This window comes from Panthera leo, chromosome A3, assembly GCF_018350215.1.
Source record: "Panthera leo isolate Ple1 chromosome A3, P.leo_Ple1_pat1.1, whole genome shotgun sequence".
Lineage (NCBI taxonomy): Eukaryota > Metazoa > Chordata > Mammalia > Carnivora > Felidae > Panthera > Panthera leo.
In genome coordinates this window covers 121,521,592-121,548,711 of record NC_056681.1, presented here as the reverse complement: position 1 = coordinate 121,548,711, position 27,120 = coordinate 121,521,592, and the positions used below count along the sequence as shown (strand labels likewise).

The 27,120-nt window shown below is 43.9% G+C and overlaps 1 long non-coding RNA gene across 2 annotated transcripts; it reads left to right on the top strand.

Moving 5' to 3' along the window:
* LOC122216572 lies at nt 1-26,517 on the top strand. Of its 2 annotated transcripts, XR_006200974.1 has the most exons (6): nt 1-86; nt 3,950-4,081; nt 5,641-5,818; nt 14,739-15,003; nt 15,368-15,475; nt 26,390-26,517. It is a non-coding gene; the product is annotated as an uncharacterized LOC122216572 (long non-coding RNA). The 2 variants fall into 2 exon arrangements; XR_006200973.1 differs by lacking the exons at nt 14,739-15,003; nt 15,368-15,475; nt 26,390-26,517 and having other exon boundaries at nt 5,641-5,994.
* The last annotated feature ends 603 nt before the right edge of the window (nt 26,518-27,120 follow it).

The window sequence follows — 27,120 nt, the reverse complement described above, 5'->3', positions numbered from 1 at the left end:
TATGTCAGCACAGCAAGGATACTGGAGCAGGATTTCCTGAGAAGGAGCTGTTTAAGCTGGATCATTACTTGAGTTCCATATTACTAGTGAGTACAGCTACCTATCCTCAAAGGCAAGAATCTAGGCTCTGCCCTTTCTCTTCTACTTCCCATTTCTATGTAATAAACATACAGGACTTGGCCACCGAGAACATCAGGCATCCTCATCCATGCATCGAACTGGATGAGTTATACCTAAGACTGTTCCACATATAAGAGCTATCTGAGATTAGAGAAGAAGGAAATTGGAAGGAAGTAGAAAGCAGCTTACCAGGGCAGCCCTCATGGTGTTGGTGTTGGCATCTTACAATTGTTGTCAAACAAGATGGAAGTTACAGCATTGTCACTGTCCACACATGAGCACACTTGGTTGTTGTCCTGGTGGCAAGGTTACATAATTACAAACCTTGGTCTTTTAATCAATGAACCATTTAAGGATCATTTAAAGAAAAAAATAAATGAGTCCTGGATTCATACCTTCCTGTATGATGAAGAAAGCACCAGTTCTAGAACTTGTAAATGTGTGTCAGGGTCTGGGAAGAAACCCCCAGATCAATGGTGCAGTGCTGTGGGAAGAAATGCTTGTGTTCACTAGTCTTAATTTCACAGAGAGAGGCATTGCCTAGAGAACCATAGACACCAGCAACTCTAAATCAGAGAGCCAATCGGCAGAGCCCACCTTGTGAAGACAATGTAAGAATATTACAACCAACATATTTTGCTTGTATTTTCATTTTAATGTATGCACAAGTATCTAAACAAATCTTAAAGAGCTCTTTCAATAAGGGTAAAATTATAATTCTAAGATATAAAGCATTGTGGTCACAGTTTAATTGGCAGTACTTTTTTCCTCAGAGGTACATAAAATAATGGTGCATCTTAAAATCAATAGTGTCTTAGATGCTATGAAATATGGAGGCTACTTGCTTACCCAGTTAACCCACAGAATCCTAACTGTAATTAAGTTTTCTCTTTATGTATCGCTCCAGTTGAGTTGAAAGCTCCTCCAGTCCATTAGCTATCCACCTGAGCTCCAGAAATATGTCAGTGCTCTTTGTGTTCTCTGGAAGAGAACACCAAAATGTGAAAAACTTTAATATTTAATACTGGCCTGTTATCCTCATTTCTGGTTTCAGGAATTAGATGGGAATGACTTCATTGCTCTGCAGGCAACTGTATTGATGGAATGGGCCTCACTCTGTGCAACAGATGTGCTCCCAGAGAATATGTGCTTAATTTAGATTTTTAAAAATTCAATTGTGCTCCCACAGAAAACCAGTTTGCTTAAGACATCACACACACACACACACACACACACACACAGGCGCACACACACACACACACACACACACACACACACACACACACACAGGCACACATACACAATTTCACTTGAGAATCCTACAAACAAGGATCATAAGACTAGTTGGGAGCAGAGCCCAGGTCTGCATGCTGAGTTTCCTGACTCTGGTGGCCACCCCCACTCTTTTGAAGGATAATTATCTCTTTAGATTTATAAACCCAGAGAAATTGAAAACTCTTTCCACATTACCTCTTAAACATGGGGCAACATGGTGTCACTAACAAGTATGTAATTCATGTATCTACAAGCCTTTGCTATAGGCTTTTGTGTCAAGAAATAGGAAAGTAAAAACGAGATCCTCAGCCTCGAGGAGGGGATTGCAATTGATGGGATTTTCAAAACGAGAAAATGGTCCAGGTCTAAGGAAATGGTGTTCGGTCACAGTATCCTAAGAGTGTTCACTGGAAGGATTTTCTCCTCCTGTCATTCTGAAATCTTAATGGGTTTGAATTGATTCACTGAGCCATGGCACTGAAAGGGAAGAGAAATGTCAAGGCTCCGTGTTTCTAGTCATGCATTGGGGGGCCAGAGCAAAACGCACTTCAGAACTTCTAGGTTTGAATGCATTTCCACCATGAAAAATAAATCATTGCACAAGCCTTTCCAAGCACCTGTAACGTTCCTTCTTGCCCTGGGTCCCTCTCCATGCAGCAGAAGGTGGAGCCTACCTGGTCCCCACTTTCAGGGAGATGACTGTAGGGATGTGGAGGTCATCCCCACACCTAAAGATAAGGGAAAGCCACCTAAGCAGATTTACTATTCCGAGGGGCCTGGGCTGTGGTTGCCATGGAAACAATGTGTCTGATACCATCACACCACAGGCTACGAACACCTTTACTGGGTAGTGGGTAGATGGAGAAAATTGCCAAAGGAATGTACCCAGAGGCCAGTAGGGGTAATAGTGCATCCAGCACATCCTGCAGAAAGCAATAAGACCTCCTTACAGCAGTTCAGACCAGCACCTGGAGGTTGTAGGAGACACCTAACTGGAAACATTCTGCTTCTGGCTGGTATGGCCTGGGTGCTCCCTCACTTCACTACACAAATTGCCACTAGTCTGGAGGCCTCTCTGATTGCCTCTGGGGCTCTCTGTTCAAACTAGGGAAGAACTATAAGCAGGGAATCAGAGAAGTGGGTAGAGAAGGATATCAATAGCATGAGGTGTTACATCACTGAGAATGCACAACAACCCAAAGGAAAATACAAAATGGTGTCATTATCTATTCTAGAATTGAGGTCAATGGACCATCAATTAAATTATGTATGTTAATACAAAGCCAGGTGAGGGCACTCTTCCTATACATCCTTACATACTGTTCTAAGATATTTCCTTCTTTTTCTTTATGCAAGTTTTTATCTAAATAACCACAAGGACCTCAGTGTAGGGAGGAAAACACACCCTGAAGGAGAGGAGAGATGCTAGTGATTTAGTGGGGTAGAGACCACATGTGTGTGGGTGGTTGGGGTGTGGAAACAGTGAGGCATTCTTCCAAGGACTGGGGACATGAGCCTGAGTTCCCACCAATTAAAAAAGATGTCACTTTCCCATCTGCCCCAGAACAGCTGTTGAGCTCACACTGCTGAGCAGTGCTGCTCAAAAACCACCTTCCCAACAAGAGTAGAGAAGTGCAAGCAGAGGGGCAGAACACCAGGCACAAAGAGGTCTAAGCCCCACTCCTTCCCCAAGGAGGAGCTTGTTTAAGCTAGAGTTTCAAGTAGTCCACCCCACTGAGAGCTCTGCTCTAGACTCATCCCTGAACCATACAGATCTCTGAGCCAGAGACATCCCATGTCAATGCTAGCAGAGGAGAACGTGGGGGTCGTCACTCACATTTCTGATTTTACAGATTACCTGAGGACTGTCCCAAAGCTGGAGAGCTGAGTTCCATTAACTGGTTCCTTGGTCTGAGGCCAAACTATCAGGCACCACTTCCTTCTAACATGTTGGATTTTCCAACATAGAATTATTTATTCATGAAGTTCCTTAGACCTGAATACTATTCAAGCTTATTCATTTTCTTACCTCCCCTAATAATCTATCATTGGAACTATACATTTGATTCCCAATTATAAACTAAGACTTACATCCAGGGCCCTGATATTGTCTTAGAAATGCAGAGTTGAACCCAAAACAAAGCCAATAAAGAAGGCATCTAAAATTCATTGGCACCACCATGCAGTTTGAGTCTTATTTAAAACAACTATTCATTTTAATGACTGTTCAAGTTTATTTTCATAAAAATGTGTTTTACATAAGCCCCAAAGTTTCATATACAATTAATTCCCTTCACAAAGAAGCTGTGTTTCAAATCCAGAATGGTCATGCTGGTCTCCATGACGGTAGGGTTTGTTTCTTTCAAGTTGTAGTTGCCTTTTTAACACTGTAATTAAGCTTGAGGGAAAAAAATCATAATGCAAACCAAATAAATCCTGCCCTTCATACAATTATGTATGGTATGTGGTGAGGAAAAAAAATGATCTAGGCTTTGTTCATCTTAAAATACACTTGGCAGCCACTTCACTTAATAAGCTCCTTTTTCTTTCTGAGAACAAGGAAGTCATGAAGTCCAAGCAATAATGGAGGAACGCTGGCACCCCCAGAGGGAAAGGACAACATCCTACAGCAGAGACCTGCAAACAGGGCTTGGAATGCTACTCTGATCCAGCTCCTTCATGATAAGTCTATCTCTCTGGATCTTGCTTTCTTTATTGTTTCTGCCTTTGGTGGACCCTAAAATTTACACAATGAGACAAAGCCCAACAGCAAGAAGATGCAAACCTTGTTCTCCTGCAGAACCCCACAGTCCTCATGGAGTACCAGCCCTCCTGCTGGGTCCAATCTCTCTGACCCTGCCACTCCCTGATCACATAGGACCTGGCATGAGAGGCTGTCCCACTGGACCTCACAGTGTTCTCTCACTGGGGCTTGTACTCCACACACACATAAGCTTCCTCTGAGTCTGTCTTGACTAGTTCCAATCATAAGTGAGCTGCCACCTTTTCTTCTTCCCCTTATGTGTTCATAGGCTGGGGAGCACTGGGAGCACTTCCTCACTGTGGCTGAGGAAGCCACAAAATGGGGCAACCCAGATCTATCCACTTATTCCACCCTCATTGCTGGCAATCAGAACTTCCAACCTGGACTATTTCAAAGCTTTCCAAGATCCCTACTGTCTTCAAATTCTGTTTCCTCCAACCCAAAGAGCATTGCAATGGGTGTGAATGTTCTAAACAGCCATCCAACTACATCATGCTTCCTGCTCAGCAAACTTCATCAACACTGGGGATCAAAGTGTGGGCAGACCCTCACACTGACTTTCAAGAGTCTGGGTCCCATCTCTTCTTTTAAGTTAGTGTTTCCAACCGCTTCCTTTCTGTACAGTATTTGAGACACACTGGACTACTTACTGATCTCTGCCATCCTTTGATGGCCTCCATGCCTTTGCTGATGTTTTTTTTTTTCTACTTAGAAGGTCAAGACTACCTGTTTAAATCCTACTAGCCATTCAAGGCTTGGTTCCTTACCACCTCCACCCCATTAAGAACTTTCTTCTTCTCCACACGAGCCCCATAAAAGCCTCATGTAGCTCACTGAGAGCTCTTACTTTGTTTCAACAACAAGCAACCAATGCTCCATGCCCCACCTTGCATGTTGGCCCTCTATGAGGATGTCTTACTCAGCATACAGTCCAAATGCTCCTGGAGGGCAGAAGCCACATCCAATCAATCTATTCCTCCTGCTGGGTAAAGTAGCTTGCATTTAATAGACAATTAAATATATATTTGTTGACAGAATAACTGAATGAGACACTTCCCCAGAGTTTTGTTTTATAAAGAAGTTTAGAGGGAGAAGTAAATTTGCATACTTTGTTCTGAATTTTGTCTGACACCTTATCACATCAAGGTAGGTAGCAATCCTATAAGTCTCAGATTAGATGTCACTTCCTACATTAGGTGAAGTTAGGTTCCTCCTATGTACCATCACACACACTCACACACATGTGCATGCACACACACATACACACACACTTGCTCTGAGTGCTGGTACAGGACAGAGGAGGTAGGGAGGTACATTTCCACTCCTGGTTTTTTACTCCATTGGAGGTGAGCTTCCACCAGCATCATACTCCTGGCCTCTCTCTCCACCCCTCATTCACCCATGCTGAGTTTATACTGATTCTTACAAAGGGGAAGAAGGAACCATGACCTAGTTAACCTAGCCCTCCTCCCCTCTCTTAGGCGCAAGTTCCCTGCAGGAAGCACATCCCATGCCTGCCTGCTCATCCCCTGGGGCTTTCACTGGGATGCAGACTCTCCTGCTGCAAATGGGAGCCTTGGCCTGACCCAGACTTCCGGGACTAATGGACCAGCTGAAGAAACCAAGATTCAGTGTCAGGCAGCCCATTTGCCTAAAGGTGTAAGCTATATTCTCCAATAACAGCTTCCTGTGAATCTCAGTGCTGACTTGATTTGCCATCTGCCTTACCCCTTCATCTTGTATCTTGGTTGGCTCAGATCTTGAGTGAGGAAGAGGAGAGTTATCCATTGGACCTTTTAAAACACCAACTTTGTCTTACAATAATTTCTTATTTATCATCAGTGTTCGCTGTGGACCCTCAGCTACGTGAGGACTGGCTCTTCTCTCCTGTTCAACATGTCCAGGGTACCCAGCCATAACCAGTGTGTGTTGAATGCTAAACTCTAGTGGTTAATTTAAAAAAGTTATTATTGACACTATTGAGAAAAATTAGAAGAAAGAGGGAAAGAAAACAGGGACAGAAGGAAGGGGAAAGGGAAGGAGTTCTACAAGAAAGAGACTGGCAAGGAAGAGAAGGCAGGAGGAAACAAGGACATGATGAAAAAGGAAGGATGGAAAGAAGGAAGGGAGGAGGGAGGAAGGGAAGCAAAGAGTAGGAATCAAGGGGGGAACATGGAAAGAGAGACAAGGATAAGCCAAATGGGGGATAAAAAGATAGTTCCAGAACCGGTGCCCTGCAAGCACAGCCAGAGAACCACTGGAATCACAGCAGGTGCCTGCCTCTCTCTGCCCTCCCCTCTTCCCAGCCTCTCAGGGCTTCTGGTCCCACCCACTCCCAACTTCCAGCCATAAAAGGAGCACACACTTCCCAGCCTTTCTCTCCATGAGCTGCTGGGAGGAGGAAATGGAATGGATACAGATGAACGCACCTGGCAAGGAGGAGGCAGCACCAAGGGGAGGCCTTATTACTGCTCTAAGGCGGCCACAGGACCCCCAACACTGCCTAAGCAGGCCCCCTCCCCAGAAGCTCAGAGAATGGCCTCTGATAGGCAAATACCACAGGCTCCTCCCACTGCACCCCCCAGCCCCACCCCCACTGCCCTCCCCCTGCCTTCCACCCCTTGCTGCTCAGTTCTCATTATCCTTCTGCTAATCGAGTACAGCTGGGCACTTGATCAAAGCTATTGGTTCTGTAACTCACCCAAACGCATCACAAGCGGAGACTTTTATGACCGTCCCTGGGTATATATCTCTGTGATATATCTCCTCTGTGAGCGTGCTCCGGCTGCCCCTGGAGTCTAGACACATCTCATTTCAAAGGATGTTTGAGAAAAGGAACCTGAGGCCTCTAATAGGTCTTCCTTCCTGCACACCACCCCCTTTCACCCAACGGCCAAAGAGGCACAAACATTTCTCAGAAAATAAGCAGGAAAATTAAGGTTAATCATTTTGTATTTATCTGATCTATAGATGAACTAGTATCACCAGGCAGCACTCATAACTGAATACTCCCTGGGACCCCCAAACAGTGGAGATTTTACAAAGAAATTCTGCTCTATTCATAAGAAACATGTCCTGTTTATACCCAAGTTATGTCACCCACAAAATGACCTTTCAATATTTACACATTCAATGCACATTGATGATGATGATTAACACTGTGTTGTTGTTGTTGTTGTTATTAAAACCTTAAGTTTTCCTCTCTGAGCCTTGGGTAACTTGAATGACACTCCCTATTAGTCTGCTGAGCTGTCATAAAAAGTTCCACAGACCGTGTGGCTTCCACAACACAAATTTAGTTTCTCACAGCCATAGAGTCTGAATGTCTGACATCAAGGTATCAGCAGGCTTGGTTTCTTCTAAGGCCTGTCTCCTTGGCTGGTAGATGGTTGTCTGCCATCTGGGTTGTCTATTCAGACAACCCTGGGTCTTCACATGGTCTTTCCTCTGTGTGTGTCTGAGTCCCAATCTCCTCTTATAAGGACATCAGTCATAGAGGAGTAGGGCTGCCCTAATGACTTCATTTTAACTGTCTCCGAAAAGACCCTGTCTCCAAGTACAGTGACATTCTGAGGTACCGGGGGCTAGGACATCAACATATGAATGGTGGGGGGGGGGGACAAAATTCAACCCATAACACATTCTGTCCCAAATTCTCTCCTCAAGCCAGACCATAGTAGTCAGGAGAACAAAGTAAAGACCCAATTCCCAACCTCTACTAAGAACAGGGAAATTGTTAGCGAGCACCCCCAACTTGGGAGCACCCCCAACTGACAGACCCTTCAGGGCAACCTGACTGGAACCAACTGTCCACCCTGTTATTAGGCTGTCCAGTTCTGAGGTACTGAGAAGGGATTGATAGGTGCCACCAGAGATGCTAGCTCAGCTTTCTGGGGGGTGTGATGCAATGTGTTAGATCTTCATCTCCCCCCACCAAAGGACAAGTAAACCCTGGCGGAAATGGCTGTAGTCAGTTAGTTAACTTCCCTGAACCTTGGTCTCTTCATCTGTAAGTTGAAGAGAGAATTGGATCTACTTCATTTAACCATATGAAGATTAAATGAGAATATCTACCTTTTACTTAACACAGTGTCTGGCACACAGTAAGTGCTCAAAACACACTAGCCAGAGTGACAATGGTGGCAGTGGTGGGAATCAGGGGGCATATTTTATCATCCCCCAGATCTGCTCTAGTGTCCCCGCTTCCCCAGCCTTGGCTGTGCTCTCAACTTCCTTCCCTTACCAACAGATGCCTCTTTCCTCTTCTCTGCCATCCCTCAAAGGCCAGCTCTGGCCCCACTGTCTCCCAGATGGTTTTCTAGAACTCTTTAGCATGCACAAGCTCTTTGCCTCTGGACTTCAACAGCTCAAGCCAACAGTGTTTCCTTTGGCCTTAAGCCCCATCTTGTGCTGCTGACCTGTGTGTTCTTCCTAGCTACCATGGAAGCCACTCAGGTATGAGGACTCCACAGCTCACCTCTTAATAGTGTCCTCAGGGTTGTCTCTCCAACACACCCTACATTTGCAGTCCTCTGTGTCTTTGCTCACATGATGCCTGCCCCTAGGGCACCTTTTGCTACAATGCAACCCACTCCACAAGCCTGGCTAAGGCCTTCCTCGATGTCCTGCATGTAAAGGGAGCTCTTCGGCCTCTGTGCACCCATGGCAACAAACACATGAATTTTACATCCCTTTGTAATCTTTGCTGCCATCCACTGAATGCCTACTATGTGCCAGGCACTGCATCAGGGGCTTCACCCACATTGGTTCCACATACTATAAATTCATTGACCCCCTATATTCCACAAGTGAGAAAACCAAGATGCCAGGTGAAGTGACTTCTCTCAGTCATGTAGAAAGGAAGGAAAAGAAGTTGTGACTTTCTACATCTGGCTGCAAACACAGATCTTTTTATACCACACCAATGATTCTCAAAGGAGTTGAATGAAGCCATAAATTGTGTGGGGTCATATAATGGAATAGTACCCAGCAGTGAAAAAAAGAATATACTACCACTCATGCATCATGAGGCATGAGCAAAGGAACCAGACACAAATCCTAAATGTATGATTGTATTTACGTGAAGTTCAGGAAAAAGCAAAACTCATCTACATTGATAGAAATTAGAATAGTAGTTACTTCTGGGTGACTGGGGGGCGGTCATTCACTTGGAAGGGGCATGAGGGAGACTTTTGGAGGCTGGAAAGACTCCCTATATATCTGGGTGCTATTCATACCAGTGCATATGTATGTAAAAATTCATATACTATATACTATATATGCATGTTACACCTCAATAAAAAATTTTAAAAAACATCTCAGGGAGGACATGTGTAGTTTTTAAAATATATTCAATATTATAATTTCATATTTGGAAACCAAAAAAAAAAAACCTACTCTTGCTTTTGAAACACAAAGTTTAAAGGAATTTTCAAGATTTATGTTTCTCCACAGGAGACATATGTTGAAAAGACTGAGCACACTGCACCACACTGTTCACATTCTGCCTCAGATCCTTGTGTACCTCTGGCTCCCCCACTAGACTCAGGGCATCCTTGACGGAAGGCACCATCTTGGTACAGTGACAGCAAACAGCACAGGGACTGCCGGGTGTACAGGAAAGGTTTAGTGAGCGAGTGTTGAATGGGTCCCAGAAACTGACTGGCTGGCCATCCCTGCCTCCTGGAACCCACAACATGCCGAAGCATCAAAGAATTCAGGCCCACGACCGTGCTTCCCAGTCCCGTCCATCATTCAGACACATTTAGCAATTCAGAAAAAAAAGAAAAGAAAACATCTGCTGTGGAAGGTCTTGCTCTGAACAAGGGTGGCTGTTCGGCAGGCCTGGCAGGGCGCTGAGCTGCTGAGGGTCTGACTCCACCCCACTAATCATATAAAATTTCCCCAGCCAATGCCTCTGCCCCCTGTGGGCAGTTTGCTCTGCATGCAGACTCCGGGCACAGAGAAGCTGCTTGAAGTTGCTCTTGCAGGCAATGGCATTTGCTGTTCTTAGAACAAAGCCTTTAATTTGTATGTCAAGAAGCTTAGTGTATTTCACACTGTCGTCCTCATCATGAACTCCCAGGGGAGGAGGGTGAGCATGAACCCTCTTGAATTGAGTGCCTGGCATGTCAAGTCCCCAGTGCAGGTCCTAGCACAGGGTGGGCACATTCAGGTAAGTTCATTTCCCCCTTCCTTGGGAGTTCATGATGAGAAGGACAGTATTCAGCATTGTCAGCCAAGCAAGATGTAGATTTTTCTCGAGAACCCACCCTATGCAATAGGGGTTGTCAAGAAAATGAAGTGTCTTTGGTGGCTGATACTGCCAAACCCCTTGATTAGCTGGGCCATGCTGAGCCCTGGAGAGAAAAATGCAGAAGCTACTTTGCTCTCTTTTAATGTGGCAAAGTGTAAGTCTGTGACACCTTCCTGCAGTCTTTGCTCTGTATCAGATCTCACAAAAGTTCCTGGAAAGTTCCTGCCCAGCTGTCAGCTTTGACTTACAAGCAGATGACAAGGCATCCTCAGGTTCAGTGAGGCCCTGGACCCTACAGGCTCTTGCCTTTATCACAAAAATACATCCTCATCTTTGTCAGATTCTGGAACACTCTCAGGATTCCACTCACTGCTTTTGTGTCACTCCTTTGGAAAAAGTTGAGAAACTCTAGAAACTGATTATAGGCTTATGAATGTCTAGCCTCTTGGTCATTCTTAATTAGGACCAGGTGGACAGATTAATTGGCAGGTCCTCTGAATACCACAAGAAGAACCAAATGCAGTCAAATTATCAAGCAATAGAAATAAAGGGAGATAACAGACAAGGAGGTCCTGTCTGGAGTGGCTCCAGAGACTGGCAGAGTAGAACATCTCTTAGAGACATTCTAGTCCATTCCTTGCTCCTTCATGTTTATAGATGCCCCCAAAGAAGGGTACTAGCCAAACTCATCCTCCCAGATACCCCAAAGTGGGAGTGGACCTTGGAGTGGGTCATGTCTTCCTAGTTACCAAAGTCAGGGGTCTTCTCTCTTGCAATGAAGCCATAGTGTTGTTCTCCCAATTAAGTCCCTCACTCCTTCTCTGCTACCCAAGTTTGCAGAATGAGTTATGTGGGCCCTCCACAGGTGAGAGCTGAGTGGGGAGCCCAGCACGAGGCCACTTCTGCCCTCAAGCTCACAGATATTCTACAGAAGTTATCCCATCTGCCGTACATTCATTTATTACCTTTAGGGGGTGCATCTCTAATTATGAGATACACTGAAGATCACAGGGGTAAATTTAGGCAAGTTTTCTGCCCTTGGAATTTCTTAGTCTGGTAGAAGAAACTTATGTTTAATAACAATACAAGGTAGGTGGTGAGAACTATCCCCAGGAAGGGCCCAGGACTCTATGGAGACATAGTTGAAAGACTCAGAAAAAGAGAAACATAGAGTAGGAGAGATGTGTGTTGGGCCTTGAAAGAGAGATCTCTGGATAGATGAGGAAAATAGGAAAATGGGAAGGAACTAGCCTGCCAAGGTGAGAGGGCTCAGGATCAAAACGGGGGAGATGAGAATATATAGGGCACGTTCAGAAAGCAGTAAGTCGATTAATCTCACTAGCCAGAGTAAGTGAAAAGGAGAAATGGGAGATAAGACCATTTAAGAAGTGGTCTAATTTAAGAAAAGTCTAAAACTCAGAGGACCTTAATGCCATTTTGGATGCTTAGACTTTTTTCATTAGGCAAAAAGAAGTTATTGAAGAACATGATTAGGGTCAAGGACAGCATGGGGGATTCGGAGTAGCTTGAGTGAACTTTGCCTTCAGAAGAAAGATCTGAAAGTTTAAGAATCAAAGGCAGAAAATGCAGAATCACCATATCAGAGGAAGAAAACTTCTGCTCCCTTTCAAGCTTTCCACAATCCCTATTCACCAACTTTCCCTTCTCTCTTCATATATTCAGATTCCCCCTCTCTTTTGGTTTGTTCTTCACAGAGCACAAAGTGCCAAGTCTATCTCTTACATTTAGAAAATTAAATGTGTACAAACTGCCCCACACACCCTTTTTCTCACAGGCAAGCATCATAAGATGATAGTAAACCTCCTAAAATAGATGAATCTGTGCACACTCCACTTTTAAAACCACAAGGTATTTACAAGATGATCCATTAAAGAGTGGAAATAAAATACAGTACTAGAATCTCAATCTTTATTTATCTAAAAATATGCAAGTAAAATCATGTTTTACTAACCCAGTAGAACTGTGCTGTAATTCAATAGGAAGAGTCAAAAAAATCAATCACATAAAATTCAGGGTAATGTTCTTGGAAGGTTAACAATGGCTGAAAAGAATATCAGCAAATGTCTTAACAGACCCAAAAGAAGCAGAAGACAATAGAATATTATTTTTAAAAAACTGAGTAAAAAGTAACTGTCCACTTGGATTTCTATACCTTGCTAAGTTATCACTGAAGAATAAGAGTAAAAGAAACAAAAACAAACAAAAAACCTTACCAATAACAGACTTTTGCTGAAAGAATAATTTTCTTCCTCCAAATATAAAGGATGAAAATTAGGGAAATGGAAACAGAAGTCAGAGAAGTGGGAAGTAAGATGAAATGGGGAAATGAATAAACATGTCCATAAGTGTAATAATAACAATATAAATAATAAAAATTAAGATTAATTTGAGGACTATAAAAACAAAGATGGAACCAAAAATACTGGATAAAGGAAATTTATAATAAGGAAAGTTATAATCCCAGTTAAAATTTTATGATGTTTTTGTATTTTTCAGTAGGATGACTGAGCTATTGATTAACTTTGATGTTAGGTAAAGTGTACATGAAATTGTTTGAAGTGACCATTGGAAAACAGGAAAAGAATATATAACTTCCAAATAAGTAGAAAGGATAAGGAATAATAAAGAAAGTGCTACCTATCCAAAGAAGGCAAGAAAGAAGAGGAGAAATAAATGCAAAGAAAAAAATAGAATACATCCAAATATATCAGTAATGACAAGAAATGAGATGGATGAGATTCAAGCCATTGAAGCCCAGATTGCCAGACTGGATAGAAAAAACGAAACCTAGTTATATGCTATTTACAAGAAACATGCTCAAAAACAAAAGATAGCTATTGTATGTAAGAAGATGGAAAAATGATATACCAGATAAATACCAACCAAAAGAAGTCTGACAAAATGGAATTTCAGGGGAAAGCATTATTGGAGACAAAGATGTTCACAACCCAGTAACACAAAGAATGATATCCCAGGAAGATATCATAATTCCAACATTGTTGACACCTGAGAATACAGTTGCAAAATATATGAAGATTGACAAAACTACCACGTGAAGTTGACAAATCAGCAATGACCATGGGAAATTTTAGCACTTCTCTAGATAATTAATACATTAAAGAGAACAAAAATTACCAAAGATACAGAAAATCTGAACAACATAATTAAAAGCATGATCTAATGGACATCTATAGAGAGAGTTCTCTGGGCACATCCTCTGCCTCTCCCACTCACTCTTCAACCAACTTCTTCCACTCCTAACATTCTTCTCAGTCAACAGCCATATGACCTCCCAGTTACCAAATTCTTATTATTCTGCTTTTAAAACTATTGATTCCTGAGGCGCCTGGGTGGCTCAGCTGGTTAAACATCCAACTCTTGATTTCAGTTCAGGTCATGCTCTCACAATTTGTGAGATCAAGCCCGTGTCAGGCTCTGCACTGACAGCATTGAGCCTGCTTGAGATTCTCTCTCTCTCTCTCTCTCTCTCTCTCTCTCTCTCTCTCTCTCTCTCTCTTTTTCTCTCTCTCTCTCAATAAATAAACAAACTTAAAAAAACTATTGGTTCCTCTCTTCTTGAAACTCTCTGATAACCACACTTCCAAGACCCTAGATTCCTGTTACTTCTAACTCTCTTTCTGTTCGTTCATCACTGCTTTTGTGTGTTCAGCTTCACCTCCTGGTCTTCTCCAAGGTTCTGTCCTCGTCTCTTTTCATCCCATTCCGTAAGACCTCCCTAACAAACTATTTCATGCTATGGATTTATGTCAGAAATGTAAGTTTGGGAGTCAAGGATTTAGTTCAGAAGCCAGCAAAGATGCAAGTGCAGCCCACAGGCTCCCTCAGAGAGCACCCTGGTGAATGCCAGGGCTTGGGGGTATATGGGTTAGGAGGCCTGACATGGTGACAGTCTCCCCTCTAAATTCAGAGCAGGGTCAACGTATGTTTTATTCACCTTTACACCTAGCTCAGTGCCTAGCCTGTGGCCAATATTTGATAAGTTTGTTACTTGATTGAGCACACACTGTGTTTCGCATGTTCTATGGAGAGCTCCAGAAATAGTCTGTTGAGGGCTGGAAAGTTATCATCAATCTCTGAGCTTCCTCAAGGGCTCAGACTCAGGCCAGGAGCTATAGCCCAAACAATAGCCAAGATTCTGGTCAGAGGTCAGTCGAAGCCACCTCCAGGGAAGCCGCTCCTTAGAACTACTCTTCCTGCTTTGGAAAAACCAGAGCACTGCCTTAAATCTATTGTCTCCCTGCTATTCCTCCCTGACCCTCTTTTTCTCTCTCCCCATTACAGAAACTTCCCTCCCTACACCATCTACACAGCTGCGAAGATGCCCACAGTCCCTGAGAGAGACAGGACATGGGCACCCTTTGCATCAATGACTGTGGACCAGGGAATGCAGTCTTCTGGCAAAGCAAAGTGGCCATTTTCACAGACATTTCATAAGCACATAAGCCAAACCCCAAGCTGCTGAAAAATCGGTCTCCTGTCCTTCCACATTCCTGCGGCAATAGAAGTTCATTTTCTCATCATATACTGTAAATTACAGGCTGAAAAGGTGGGTCACGTCTGACTTCAGCCTATAAATAGCTGATCTTCCTTTGCTTCCTCAGAGGGGCCATTCTCAACAGTGGCTTAGCTCAATGCATCCCCAGCAGAGGGACAAAAAGGCAAGAACAGAAATCAAATCTCCTTCTCGTGAGCCCAGGGTCAGAACCCAGAGTTTTTCATGCCTCTGAACCAGAGAAGACCCTGCCCAGTGCACATATATTTTTCTATAAGGCAACATCTAGGTAAACCCAGTCTCTTCATCTCTCTTACACACCCCTTCTGCAAATAGCTCCCAGCGCTGCCCAGAATCTTGTAAAATAAAAATCAAAGCTAAGCAAATAATTTAAGGCTCATGTTTAAACCTTTCCCAGGTCTCTGAATTCATTGCCTCTTAAACTGAAAATGACTTTGCCACAGGCTCCTGAAGCCAGTCGAGGACGACAGCAGCCTCCCACCTCACACCAGAGGTATTTTGCTTGGTAAGTGGAACTTCTCACGGGGCATGTGGAAGGCAGTTTTTAACCAATCCACAATAGTATTTATCACCAGCTACATGCCTGACATAAAACAGATGCAAAAGTGAATAACAAATATGAGTTATGTCCTCAAGGAGCACAGAGTCAGGTTGGATCGGCATAACACACTCTGTGAAACAACAGGGAAACAGAAGAAAATTGGGATTAAGTCTTCAGTCCAGTGGAACAGAAGGAGAGCATGACAGGCATGCATGGAGAACAGTCTGTGAGGACTGAAGGCTCCCTGGTAGATGTGGGAACAGAGCTCTGGAGACAGAGATAAAGGGAAACAACCTAGAACCAGGAGAACAGCATGAGCAAAGGCAAGAAAGCAAAATAAAATCATGTTTAAGGAGATGTGTCACATGTAGAAAAAGGCATTGTCAGCATTGTGGACTGAATTGTGTCCCCCCACTTAAATTCATATGCTGAAATTCTAGCACCTCAGAATGTTGGCTGTATTTGGAGATAAGGCCTATAAAAAAGGTGATTAAGGTTGAATGAAGTCATATGAGTGGACTGTAATCCAATATGACTGATGTCTTCATAAGAAGAGGAGATGAGGACATAGCAAGGCACAGACAGACAACCATGTGAGGACACACAGAGAAAGCAGCTGTCTACAAGCTAAGGAGAGGGGCCTCAGAAGGAACCAACTTTGTCAACCCCTTGACCTTATTCCAGCCTCCAGAAGGGTGAGAAAATACATTTCTGTTGTGTGAGACTCCAGGCTGGAGTACTTTGTTATGGCAGCCCTAGAAAACTAATATAGTCAGGTTCTCTTGGAAAGAACTCTCTGGAAGCAGCTGGAGACTATTCCAAGAGTCCAGGCACAAGGCAGAAATTGTGAGAACGGATGTCAGAGAATTAGAACGTAATATAGACCGGTCTTGGCCACTGGCTGCATGCAGGGAAAAAGGAGGGACTGGAGTTTAGGATGTCTTGGAAACGTGAGGAAGAAGGATTCCAGGGAAACAGACTGCCATCTCAATTCCCAGGGCGACCTCCACAGAAACCTGGTGCCCTCTCCCTGCCCCTTCCCAATCCTCAGTGCCTGTGCAGCAGGAGACCCCTTTAGGCTACAGAATGTGCCCAGCGCTCTTGAGCTTGGAACATCTTAGGAGAAAAAACCCTAAATCATAACTTAGCACCTGCTCCAGCACTTCTCTGCCCAGCTCTTAGTAGGAGCCAGGTAGGTAGTCCGAGGAGAAATCCCTCCTGGGAAACCAGTCATTAAGAGACTCTGGGAAGCAAAGTGTCGGTCTCGTCCTCCAATCACTAGGGATCCTGGATTCCTCAATCACTCAGTTCCAAGAATCCCAGCCACAGTCACTGACAACTTCAAATCCCAGACACTATAGCTCATGCTGGAACAGAGGAGTCAAGAAATGTACACTGTGACTTCTTGAGGGAAGGTGGCACCTGGGACATCCCTCATCTCCCAAGACACCTGAGCTTGGACTAACGATGGCACATGCTCACACTGTGCAGGCACTAAGTGCTTTTCAGACATCAACATAACTAATTATCCAAATGACCTCATGGTGTGCCAACTATATCCCCCAGTGTAGCTGGGGACCTACCAAAAGGGCTACAGTGAAAAAGAAAATCTCATGGTTGATTTGGACATGGGGCAGCTGAGGATCTCCCTCACTGATGGTTGTACAACCACTGTGGAAAACTGACCAGCATATCTACTAAAGCAGAACATACACATACCTTATGACCCAGCCATTCCATTCCTAGTTATGTGCCCGACAAGAAATGTGTGCATGTGTGCACCAGAAGACATGTACCATAGCAACACTATGGTACTGACACCTTCCCGTAAATGGGAATTATTAAATAATTAAATGGAAATGAATAATTACAATCACATACAACAATAAGGAAGAATCTCACAAACATGATGCTGAGAAGAAAACTAAACACAAAAGACCACCTATTGTATAATTCTATCTCTGTAAAGTTCACAGACAGGCACAACTAGTTAACCTACGGGGTTAGAAGTGAGGTTTGTGGTTATCCTTGGGGCGGGGAATAATATACCTTCTCCTGCTCTGAGGAGGCATGAGGGAGGATTTTGAGGTGCTGAAGACATGCTGGGTACTGGTTTTACAGGCGTGTTCACTCTGTGAAAATCCAATCAGCCATACCCTTGTATTTGTGCACATTTCTATATGTATATCATATTTCAATAAAATTTTTTAAAAACTAAAACCCCAGATGGTATGAAAATGACTCTCTGTAATGGTGAAAACAAGGCACAGAGGATCCAATTTTCCCAAGGCCAGATAGCCAGCACAGGTCAGACTTGAACCCAAGCAGTCTGGCTCTTGAGTCTAGACATAAAGACAATTCTGTGCCTCCTCTTAAGAGAAGAGGGTGTCTTAGCACATGTCCTGCCTTGACTGTCTTGTTCAAGCCCTGTAGAATCTTAAGCACAGTGCTTGGTACTTACAGAGTATCCAGTCTAATGTTTAAAGGGGTCTAAAGGGGTTTCCACAAGCCACAGCATGACTACTCTGTAGGAGCCAGACCATAAGGACAGATTACTAAAGATAACTGTATAATGATCATGAACATTAAAAATGGTTCTTTAGACCTGGAAGCCATTCCTCACCCCATTCCATCCCTAAAGACCTGATGGAATGAACAAGCTGAAGCCTGGGTTGCCTCTGGGTTGAATACTTTTGTCAATAGTTGATGATGGACCCTCCTTCCAGGGGTTCTGGAAAACCTATTTCATCCTGGCATTTAGAAAGACATCTCTAGACCTCAGGGGCCAACTCACAGGTCAGGAGGCTGCTTGAAAGATTCAGAACATAGAATATGAGATGTAAAACCAGTAGAAATAAAATTGGACAGTCTTTTCTCTAGAGAAAGGCTGGTGCCTGACTTCAGTCCACGCACTCACACACTCAATCACTGAACAAGCAAGCAGCGTCATGCCCCAGTATATAAAGGTGAAAAAGACACAGCCCACACCTGCCATAGGCTCCCAGTGGTGTAGAGGAATCAGACGTATAAAACAGTGAACCTAACCTCTGTAAGCCTCAGTTCTGACCTCATAGCATGGCTGTGGGAGTTAAATAAGATAAGGCAGAAAATATTGGCACATAGCAAGCACTTTATCAACCATTATTGTTATTTACAATAGCATGTTGCAGAAGTATTTGTGGGTTTCAGTGAGGATTCAAAGGAGAAAGTGGCCAGTTGAATCAGTGAAAGGTGATCAGGGAAAGTTTCACAGATGTGGCACTCCAGCAGTCCACTTCTTAGTGGGCATTTCAAGGGGACCATTCTGCCTGACTTTCCCCCTCCTCTTCCCTACCTGCTCCAGGCCTCACATGTGCTCATCCTACGAGAAACCAGGGAAAACAGGTCCAAGGATATTCAGGACACCCCAGGCACACAGTCAAGGTTCCAGCCTTAATACGCAGTTTTTCAGTGGGTGCTGGTGTCCCCTGACCTCACTGCCCACTGTCAACTTGCCCTACTCATGTCTCCACGCAGGACCTCCATGGCCACCTCCCACTCAGCTCAGGGATCTCCTCTTCTTCTGTGAGGACTGTGACTTTGATTTCTGCTGAGAGGCTGATACTGACCACCCCACGCCCTGAGAGCCCACCTCTGCCTCCACACGCCCCCCATTCACCCCTTCACAGGACCTCAGTCCTCACTCGCACGGTCTCCGAGGCCTGGGGCTGGCTTCTCAGAAGCTTCCCCATGACCCCACAAGTCTTTTTTTTTTTTTAACGTTTATTTATTTTTGAGATAGAGAGAGACAGAGCATGAACAGGGGAGGGGCAGAGAGAGAGGGAGACACAGAATCTGAAACAGGCTCCAGGCTCTGAGCGGTCAGCACAGAGCCCAACGCGGGGCTCGAACTCACGGACCGTGAGATCATGACCTGAGCCAAAGTCGGACGCTTAACCGACCAAGCCACCCAGGCGCCTCAACAAGTCTTCATACATGGACATAGCCCGGAGCCTAAGCAGAGCATCTGAGAAGCCTGTCTCCCCACTCCCAATATCCCAGAGAAGAAAAAAGTAGTGCCTGTCAGAAACGTGATAGAACTGTCAAAAGTACATCAAAACAGCTATATACATTGTGATCTCTAAGTCACAGCTCCATTTGTTCTGTGACAGTGTAAAAATAACAAAATTTCCATCAAGATGGAAAATAAAAACGAGAAATCACTTCAATGGTACTTGAAAACAACGTCTAAACAAAAGTCCCACTTTTTATCCCTGGCAATCTCTCAGTAGTGGCCCGTCTCTCTTCCTCCCAGTCTCCCTCCTTCTCAGCTCAGGCCATTCTTCCTCCTCCACCTGGCCCTTTTCCCCCCACAGATAGCAAGCAAGAGACAGCAACCATCTGGATCTGAGGACAGTGCCCCAGAGTCGCCCCCACCTCATCTCTGCCAGTGCAAGTTCACAAGATACCAACCCAGGAAGACACCCAGACCCTACAACCATCAGACTGTCATATTCAGGTTGGCCTGAATGAAGAATGTCAGTGGGAGTACTCTTCCAGAAGCCACCAAGAGAAAATTCCCCAGAATTGGGCACTCCACTGTTGGTGCTCATATCTGATACAGCATTGATCATCCCAGGCTGTCTGTTCTCCAGTTAAGACCCATGATTCTTCATCTCTCCTTCCCCTATATCCAGCCCAATGTCTACCCCGGAGGAAAAAGGAGCTCAAGAAATACTTATTGAATGACTGAACAAATGAATAAAAGCTGGCATTAATGCGTGAGTAAATGAAATGGTGATTATAATATTTGTAACTAATACTTATCTGTATCAAAATAATGCACATACATGATCTGAATAAAACTCACATAGAACTAACACTTGAAAGGGAGACAGCAATTTCCTTCTGCATCTCCCTACATCCACCAGTCCTGATTCAAGAGACTACACCGCCATCTTTTTTACCTGATTTTTCCTGATATGTACCTTCACCTATCTTGATTTGCCAGTCTGTAAAAAGGGAAGGGAAAAGACGCCATGTGACATTTATAGCAAACTCTCATAGGAGAAATCCCAGCATCATCCCCTGGTGTTCTGGAGCAAGACTATGCCATCTGCAGCAGGAGAGTATACGCCACTCAAAAACTAGTTTCTGGAGTGACAATGGACCCAGCAGAGACCAGAAATCTGCTCCTGCTGCTGCCAGAAGACCATGTGGCCAGAACCACCCACCATAAACTGGATCCTGTCAGATCCTCCAAGTCCTAAGGTCGTGTGAGCCCAGCAGCAATCCACAGTAAGATCTAAGTGGTACATCTGGATCTGGGAAGGGCACAAACAGAGCCACAGGCACGAGGAAGCTGCAGGAGCAAATGGCCCGAACGCCTGTCACCCACTACTGTTGCACCGGCACCTCTCCTTCAGCCCACACCCATGGCTACAGGAGGAGACGCTTATAACCTTTGGATGGAAGCAGGAAAAGACTGAGCTCTGTTTACAGATGGGTCAGCTTCATGTGTGGTCGCCCACCCAAAATGGACGGCTACTGTGCTCTACCTTCGCTCGGGGTCATCCTCACCCAGAACCCACCTAACCCCCTCTCTCAGGCTCCACACGTTTAGATGGTAGGAAATTCGGGAAAATATCTTTTTTAAATGTGGTAAGATACATATAACATTTACCATTTTAACTACTTTCAATTGTACAGTTCAAAGGGATTGAGGCCATTCACCTAATTGTAGAATCATCACCACTGTCCATCTCCAGAACTTTTTCATCTTCCCCAGCTGAAACCCTACACCCAATTAACACTAACTCTCCATTTCTCCCTTCCCCCACCCCTGGCAACCACCAGGCTACTTTCTGTCTCTGTGAATATGACTACTGTAAATACCTCCTATAAGTGGTATCATACAATATTTTTATGACTGGCTTATTTCAGTTAGCAAAACATCTTCAAGGCTCATCCATGCTATGTCATGTGTCAGAATATCCCTCCTTTTTAAGGCTGAATAACATTGCACCGCATGTATATACCTCATCTTGTTTATCTATTCATCTGTAATGGATATGTAGGTCACTTCCTCCTTTTAGCCATCATGAATAATACTGCTATGAACATGGGTGTACAAATATCTGTTTGAGTCACTGTTTTCATTTCTTTGGCATATACCCAGAAGTAGAATTGCTGTATCATGTGGTAATTCTATTTTTAATTTTTTGAGGAACTTTCATACTATTTTCCATAAAGGCTACACCATTTTACATTCCCACCAGTACATAAGGATTCCAATTCTCCACATCCTCACCAACACTTGTGTATATTGTGTGTGTGTGTGTATATATATATATATATATATATATATATGTATATGTATAATATATATATATATGTATATGTATAATATATATATATGTATATGTATAATATATATATATATATATATATATATATATATATCACTGTGGTTTTTATTTTAATTTCCCTAATGATTTCCCTAGTGATAGGGAGCATCTTTTCATGTGCTTATTGGCTAAGTATCCTTTTCATTACCAGAAGGACACAAGTTCACCAAATAATGACCAAATGGCCCCATTTCCACTTCAGCACACTCTGTGCAGACAGCCATGATGCACTCATCTTGGAAAGAAACAGGGAGGTATTTAAGGGAGGTGGAGGAAATCTTAACCCCACATGTGCTACAGGCAAACCAAGCCCAGCAAATCATTAGAACCTATCTCTACATCCTCATGGTTGTGAGGCCACCTCAGCTGGCTCAAAATGGTGTTAGTCTGTGAAAGATCAATTTCTCATGATGAAAAAAAACAAAACTGAGGTCAGAAGAGAGGCATGAACAAAGGCTTATATGCAACAGCTGTTGTGTCTCCTTCCCACTCCAGTCAAAAGCAGCCCACTACCTTTCTCCCAGAAGCTCAGCACAAAATGGGGATTCTCCCACTCCATCATATCCAACACGCAATAATCACTTCCACAGCCAGTAGATTCCATTTGTGACATGTATCATGCCTCCTTCCTGTCCCCTCAGGCTTGTCCCCTCTCCCCACAGCACATTTGGAGGGATACCATTAGAATTCCAAAGCAGGAACTGGCTCAGTGCTCACTAATCTCATTTCCCCTGCCTAGACCCATGGGAAGACCACATTTTCCAGGCTTCCTTGCAGTTACACTGGGGCCAGGTGATATGGGTTGTGGGTAGAAATTATATATAGGATTTTCAATCTCGGCCATGAAACTCCCAAACAATTGCCCACACTCTTCTTCCCCTCAGCTTCAACAGTGGAGGCAGTGTATTGAAAAAGCAACACAACAAAGTGGAAGAAGTCCCTTTTACCTTCATCACTGCCTGAGGCAAAGCTGCCAGAAAAGCCCCTCAATGCACATCAGACAGTGATGTGAGTGAGAAATTACCTTTTTTAGGTCAGCCCACTGAGAGTTGAGGGTGGTGCTCATTTCCACAGCATAACACAGTCTATCCTGACAGATACAGATCTTTCCATCTTACCTGGATAAAGCGAGTCCCTGACCAAAATTCCCACCCAGCAGACTTTCAACATTGGCTGGTTCAACTAAGTAGGACTCCAAGAACATATGATGTTCTACCACAAAGCTAGATTTCACGAAATATCTTCCTGACCTAACTATAAAATGTGAACATGGAAAGTTCAACTCATAGAAATAGAAAATAGAACAGTGGTTGCTAGGCGTTGGGGGGGCAGGAAATAAGGGGAGATGTCAGTCAAAGGGGGTAAAACTTTCAGAGGAGCCTGGGTGGCTCAATCGGTTAAGTATCCAACTCTTGATTTCGGCTCTGGTCATGATCTCACAGTTCGTGAGATCCAGTGTCAGGCTGTGTGCTGACAGTATGGAGCCTGCTTGGGATTCTCTCCCTCCCTCTCTCTCTCTGCCCCTCCCCACCTCTCTCTCTCTCTCTTTCAAAAGAAATAAACTTAAAAAAAATTTTTTTAAAAGGGTACAAACTTTCAGTTATAAGATGACTAAGTTCTGGGGATCTAATGTACAGTCTGGTGACTACACATAAAAATACTGTATTATATATTTGACATTTGTTGAGAGAGTATATCTTTTCTCACCACATATACACACACATACACACAGTAACTATGTGAGGTGATGGGTGTGTTAATTAATTTAATTATGGTAATCATTTCACAATGTATATATATATATATATCATGTTGTACACCTCCAATATATACAATTTACCAAAAAGTAGACCACAATAACCACAGAATATAAGTGTTTTATGTTCAGTGGCATTTTATTTTTTTTTTTAATGTTTATTTATTTTTGAGACAGAGAGAGACAGAGCATGAATGGGGGAGGGTCAGAGAGAGAGGGAGACACAGAATCCGAAACAGGCTCCAGGCTCTAAGCTGTCAGCACAGAGCCCGACGCGGGGCTCGAACTCACGGACCGCGAGATCGTGACCTGAGCCGAAGCCGGCCGCTTAACCGACTGAGCCACCCAGGCGCCCCACAGTGGCATTTTATTGATTGAACTGGACACACTCACATATTTACCTAGAAAACAATTCTGATACTGCTGTGTACTACATAGAAAATGTGCACCACCTGACTTCACTATACCAATGGTGGCCACAACCTGTCCCCTTATGAATGTGCTTCCCCAACTGACATTAAAATCAACCTAGGGGCGCCTGGGTGGCTCAGTTGGTTAAGCGTCCGACTTTGGCTCAGGTCATGATCTCACCCATTTCATGGGTTCGAGCCCCGTGCCGGGCTCTGTGCTGACAGCTCAGAGCCTGGAGCCTGCTTCAGATTCTGTGTCTCCCTCTCTCTCTGCCCCTCCCCTGTTTGCCCTCTGTCTCTGTCTCAAGAATAAATAAACATTTTAAAAAATTAAAATCAATCCATCCCCATGGAAATGCAAACAGTTAGAACCAGGCCTCCATGAACTGCTCACATTCAGAGTCTGTCTCCATTCATTTCCAGAATGCAACAGCTTAGCTATAGTGTTAAATTAATGACACACTTTGTAAGCAGAAAAGATCAATTGAAAAATTACTCATAATTTGTGACAAATAATCAAATGAAATTCATCACAAAAAATGCCAAGAACATTTGAAAGACCATGACAAGCTCAGAAACTTGGGTTCAGACGGAGGAGCCACAAGAGGGAGAGGTGAGTGTGGTCTAGAGTGGCCAGAGAAGATGGTGACACAGAGAAGGTGGACTTTGCAAAACAAGTGGTGTGCCACAGTAACAAAAATATAAAGTACGTGCTGTCCCCCTTGTGATGGGGCAGCACGTGGTAAAGCTATAGATCTCAGACACTGGAAAGTTGTAAACCCACATTATGCAATGGCAAAACACAACTATCACTAAGCTTATGGCTTTAAGGGAAATAGTTGGAAAGAGCCAGAACATTACTATGTGCTGGTTGCTCCTCCCCACATTTAACAAGGGATAACAAAAAGATATGAGCTGAGGAAAAATATTGGCTGCTTTGCAAACAAAAAATTAAAAGAAATAGAAGCCAGAAATCAGAACACACCTGCTATACCCCAAATAGTAAAAGATAAGACTGAGACGTACTTGGGGGTGCCTGTGTGGCTCAGTCGGTTAAGTGTCTGACTCTTGATTTTGGCTCAGGTCGTGATCCCCCAGAGTTGTGAGATGGAACCCTACTTTGGGCTCCATGCTGACAGCACGGAGCCAATTGGGGGTGCTCTCTCTCTCTCTCTCTCTGCTCCTCCCCAGCCCTCTCTCTTTCTCTCTCTCTCTCTCAAAATAAATAAATAAACTTAAAAAAAAAAAAGATTGAAACAAACTTTAGGTCACCAAGTTCCATTAAGATTTCTCAGTTAAGCAAGAAAACTCAATCCTGCAGCATAGAATAAATTAAGGATGCCACTGTCCCACCCACGCCTATTGTTTTGGATGGTCTCAAGGTAGCTGCCATCATGCTGAGAGACAAAAGAATGAAAAAAAATAAGCAAATAAATAAGGCTGGCTTAACAATTATATCTAGCAAGGAACTTTGTGTGAAGTTATGGGCATATGAAACCATAAATAAGCAAGAAGATCAGAAGCCTGTTAAATTTTTGACAAAATTATATTACCAAGAACACTATAATACTGGCCTTAAAAAGTGAGGTGGGGGGGCTGTGATTATTAAGGAATCCTCATATTAAGGAATCCTCAAGCCCCTTCAACTTGTACCAGGAAGAAGCAAGCAAGGAGGGAACCCTCCCCAGTGCCCATCAGCTGTGTTCAGATACAGGGTGATGGGCAGAAAGAAACCTTCCAGAGAATAGAGCGGGGCCATGGGAAGAGTGGACAAGAGAGTTCCTCCCCAAGAGCAGAGTCAGGGCTCATCAAGGGACCTCCCCACAGCTGGCCAGGACTTTCCACAACGGACGGATGTCCACTGGTCTCCACTCCCCACTCTTGTGAACCGTAAAGTTTGCTGTGCAAATGCTGCCTCTGCTCCACTGTTTACACTGGGTGGGGAGGAGGAGGGGCAGATTGCCTGTCTTGGTTCACTGGTTACTAGATCACAATAAGCCTCAGGCAGGCCTAATTGTTCAAATTCCAGGAATTGAACTGGATGCATAGGGAGAGGTGAAGGTGGTCCTAGGGTGAGAAGGGTGTGCACAGACTTCAGGCATCCAAGGAGCAGACTGTGGCAGGGAAAACTAGTTGTCCATCAAGTTATGCAGCCCCTTCTATGCTGTCAAGTCAGGGACTGCGTTTTCCAGCTCATCCCTTGCATTTAAATATGTCCCCACTCTTTCCAAAGGAATGTGCATGGAAGAGATGTATACCACTCTTAGGCTGGGGGTTTTCAGAAGTGGGTATTTTCATCTCCTCCCTCCCTTTCCCCTTCTGGCAGCTGGAAACAGAAGACTCTGAGGCCCCCAGCAATGGTGGAGCGTAAAGATGGAAAATGTCTGGATTCCTGCACTACCGTTTGGAGAAACATCGCCTGCCCACTGGGAGCACCCAAAGTGGACTGTTACATGAGAGAGAAATAAACCTTTACTGTGTTACTAAGGCTTTATTATATTGAGCCATTGCAGTTGGGACAGTATATGTGAAGAGCTAGAGTTACCCTAACTAAAATGTTAACAGACTGTTTGAAGCAGCACTCTAATTTTCGTGTTTACGGCATACTTTCAAATATTAGAATTTTTGCCAGTACACTTGAAGGGACTACATTCCACGCAAATTGTCACACTATTCATTTCAGCACAGTGTCACTGCATGACTAGATCAATTTACTTGCTCTTCTACATATAAAGGAGACAAAGCACTTGTGTTTTGCAATGAACACGTGATCACTCTATGGCACAGATGTGTCATGATGCGATCACTCTGGCAACATATTTTACCATCTGTAAACTGTGTCACAACACAATATTCCATTCTTGGCCCCACCAGAGTGGGTTACTACAAGTTAATTTTATACCGTGTTCATTGTACTGGCTGCTTGTCTGTAAGGGTTCACAATTCCCTCTCTAGTGTACCAAGGCACACTGATTGAGAACCACTGGCTCAAAGGTTAGAAATACCCAAGCACAACATATTTGAGCCCAAGTATCTCCCATGAGTTTCTCCAAGTCC